Source organism: Condylura cristata, unplaced genomic scaffold (genome assembly GCF_000260355.1).
Source record: "Condylura cristata isolate star-nosed mole 26May11 unplaced genomic scaffold, ConCri1.0 scaffold00018, whole genome shotgun sequence".
Lineage (NCBI taxonomy): Eukaryota > Metazoa > Chordata > Mammalia > Eulipotyphla > Talpidae > Condylura > Condylura cristata.
Window position 1 is genome coordinate 37,818,243 of NW_004567119.1, and position 4,143 is coordinate 37,822,385.

The following is a 4,143-nucleotide window of genomic DNA, read 5'->3' on the forward strand; positions in this document are numbered from 1 at the left end:
TTCCTGGTGGCTGAACAGGTTAGGACACAGAACAGCAAGCGAGCCACAGCCCTTCAGTTCAAGTTTGATCCCTGGCCCTGGCCCCAGAGGTGACCCACATGGCGCAGCAGACCTCTCCAGACTTGCCCACTGCTCCCCTCAGCAGTGTACTTTGTCAGTCTGCCTGTTCTGCTCCCCGCTGTCTCTGGTGAAACCTCTCACTGCCCCGCACCTCTGGCTTGTACCCCAGTTCTGTATGCATAAATAAATAAGTAAATCTTAAAAAAAAAGTGTTTTGGATGACTGAGGCTTCCTATGAAGATTGGATGGAGGGAGTGAGAATGGAGTTGGGGAGTCATCAAGGAAGTGCTGGCAGAGGGTCTGGAATGGAAAGTAGGTGGTGGGTCTTGTTGAAGGTGATCAGAGGGGCAATACTGGAACCAGACCTTGCATTCAGGTGTAAAGCTCCATTAAAATAAAATAAAATAAAAAAAGGAACCTAAAGCCTATATAAGAGACCCTTCCCCCTACAGCACTCACAGTAGCTGCAGACCCCACCCTTGGGAGCTCTGTCTCAGCCACTGCCTGGGAGCAATAAACTGGTTTCCACCTTTCTGTCCCCATATTTCTTCCTTGCGGCCAGTCACAGAAATCGGGATAAAACAGGTTTGAGAATCGTTGGGGAGGCAGAAGCAGTGACACAGCAGTTAGTTTTGGGTGGTGGGGTGCAGAGCTCCCCAAAGGCGGGAGAGTAGCTGGGATGGCTCTGGATTGGGCAGCAACATGAGACAGGTAATCCAGAAGGAACTGCAGGTTGCAGGAGGGATGGTGAATTCGTTGTAGATTTATTAGATGCTTAAGGAGCATCTGCTCGGGACTGTCCACTGTCCAGTAGGCAGCTGGACACCAAGATCAGAGGACAAGCCGGAGCTGGAGATGTTGGGGGACCTTTAGTCTAGAGAGCCTGAGAAAGGAGCATACTTAAGACCCAAGGGACACCAACATTTGCAGGTGACTAGGGGTCCCCAAAAGAAAATGAGACAGAATAATCAGAAATGTGGGGGAACACCCATACTGTTACAGGGCAGGGAGAGAGAGGCACCCCTGAACACCCAAACCTGCCTCCTCTAAATAGGTTCTGTCATCTGCTGCATCAAGACAAAACATATAAGGCCTTTAATGGGAAGGAACTTTAATACAATATGTGTGCAATACAGAAGAAACAAAGAATATAGTTTCTAAATCAAACACCTGAAGTTACCCATGCCCTCATGGGTAAAAGTCCACCCAGAAGGGATTGGCCCAAAGCAAGGCCTGAAAGCCCCCACAAGCCTTAATCACCTTCTGGCCAGAACCCATAGAAAAGGGTCAGAAATGGCCAGACAAGTCTGGGAAGAAAAGAGCAAAATCAAAATCAATATAAACACTGCCACAGTCACCTCCCCACAGGTCTCTCACCCACATCTGTTTCACCCAGTCCAGGATCAAGAAGAAGCAAAAGCCTCTTCTTCACATGTCTCTGCTCCATGTGGCTCCCTCCGGTCTCCTCTGGCTCCATCCTGCTTCCTTCCTCCTCAGTCTCCTCTCCAGATTCTTCTCCCCCCTGCTCAGCTCCACCCTCCTTCTGGATGGGCCAGGGAACCTGGAACCTCCCCTTTTTCTGCAGACCCCGTTACAATACCACGGAGGTCAAGGGAGGGGGAGACATCAAGAGGAGGGTACCCTGACACCCACAGAATTCTCAGAGGGGCTGAGAATTCTGTGCAGCTGAAGAAGTGAATGTAGAGACTAAGACAGTACAGGGGGTAGACTTTGCTGATAGATTAAACTATCCATGGGCATTGCTTTTCATATTTCCCAAGGAAAAAGCAGAGCCTTTTCATAGTTGAAATGGACCCCAAGAAAAGCAAGGTCCCTGAATTCCCCAAGAGTCTCCAAGAGCTTTAAAGGATCCAGGACTAAACTGGCAATTTCAGTCTGTCTCATTAAAAGTAGTGTTTGACATCGTTTCAAAGAGAGTATGTAGAGTTCGATGAGTGGGGCCCTGGGGTTGGTTTCCTCTGAGAAAAGTTTCAGCAGGCCTCCCCTTTCAGTAGATGAAGACATTTGCACAGACACGGGGTGGTGGGTGGGGGTGGTGGTTATATTTTAAAATATAACAGGTTTAGTAGGAGAAGTGTGTGACACCCACAGAAAGGGGAGGTTCCAGTTCCCCAGCCCCACCCCAGGAAGGGTGGAGCTGAGCAGCCAGGGGAAGCTAAAAAGGGCTTGGGAAAGGAAGGCCTGGAGTAAAGGAAGGAAAGTAGAGAGCAGGGAGAGGAGGCCTGGGGGGCACGCGGAGCAGAGACTCGTGGGGAAGGTACACGGCTTCTTGGCCTTGGACTTGTACCAGGGACTTGGCGGACTTGAAGGAGACACTTGAAAGAGACAAAGAAGTGGGTGAGAGACCTGTGGGGAGGCTGACCATGGTGGCCTTGATCTTGACTTGGGTTTGGACTTTGCTCTTTTCCTTCCGGTTTCCTGGCCCCTCCTACCGCTTTCCTGTGGGTCCCACCTGAAGGGGCCTTAGACTTGTAGCAAACTTACAGGTCTCAGTGGCCCTGCTCTGGGCCAACCCTGTTTAGCTGGGCATTTACCCACGAGGGAACGGGAACTTTGGGTGTTTAAGAGGAGAATGATGGAGGTTAAGAGTAGGAAAGTTAGAAAGGAGGCACCTCGAAACCTGGCTCAGGCAAGGCTGAGAGCTGGAGGTGGGGGTAGAAGTGATTAACACAGCCATGAACCGGTTATAGAAATGAAAAATCCTTAGGCGCCAATGTCTAGAATGAGTGTTAGACTGCTATAAAGAGTACAGAGGCAGGTACATGGAAATGGAGGCCCTTGTAGAGAATGGCTGGCCCTTACAAATCAACTGGGTCACACCCTAGGAGGGATGAACCCCACCCAAGGGAAAGAGGATAAAGACACTGAGGGCTATTAGGAAATCTTTGTCCTTTTCAAATGCTGCGTAGTGATTCAAAATGAACAAATTTAGCCTCACAAAGGAATGAGCCCCTCCCAAAGAGAAGACTTTGTCAGTGCTTGGTTTGGCACAGGGCAGGGCCCTCTGCTCCCCCTGTCTGTGTCCCAACATTCTCCCTGGGCAGGGCCCTCCTGCTGACCCGTGACCCGTGACCTGTGGCCAGGCTTGCACTTCACTGACTCTCCCTCTGCAAAGCAAGCGGCAGCAACTCCCCTCCCAGGGCTGCCTGTGCCAAGCAAGTCTCTCTTAGCAAATCTGTCCCTTTCTGCTCCCATACGTCTATGCAAGCATCCTTCACTCTTCCCTCCTTTTATAGTAAGCCTGCCCTTTGGTGTTGTGACAGGAACTTTTTGCATCTCTGCAGCGGGAATACGATGAGGGGCTGTTTGCAAGGCAAGACTCTGCTGCTGCTTGGCAGAAGTTCTCACTCCATTGATTGAAATCACGCCGGCCAGTAAAAGCTGATCCCGCGGCAGTGGCATGAGGAATAGGGTCCAGCGGATGGGCTAGGAATGGGGGACAAAGTTTTGCAAAGGGACAGGGAAGTAGACAACGTGACCATGTGTCAAGAGAAGTTTGCGTCAGCAATGGATGATGTTATCACAGGCAGCGTTATCCTGAGACCGCCAAGGTCTCATGTAATCAGATCCACAGCGTCCCTGGCCTGTGTCGCGATGCGAGCTACACTCTGTAGGTAGTCAAGGAATGTTCTGCTGTGATTGGTGTACAGCATATAGGTCACGGTTGCCCATGAGTGACCAGGTCACAGGAACCCTCACTTTTGAATGTAACTAATGCCTTTGTCTCGTGAAGAAACTTGCCGATACCGCTGAAAGGGGAGCTCCGGTGAAATTTTCCCAGGGTTAATCGAAGGACCCCACTTTCCGAACCCAACATCTCTCCAAAGCCAACTTCATTTTCACTCAGGCACCCTGACCACAGTGGGGGTGACTCTGTCCCTTCTGAGCAGCCAGGATGTAGGCAAAATCAGCCTGGCACTAGATCTGGAAGTCAGGTTTTACAGGAAAAGCATGTTTAAAATGTATGTTATTTATGTTCTCCTTCACAAATACCTGTGGTTTTTTTTTTAGATTTATTTATTTATGCATACAGAACTGGGGTACAGGCCAGAGGTGCAGGGG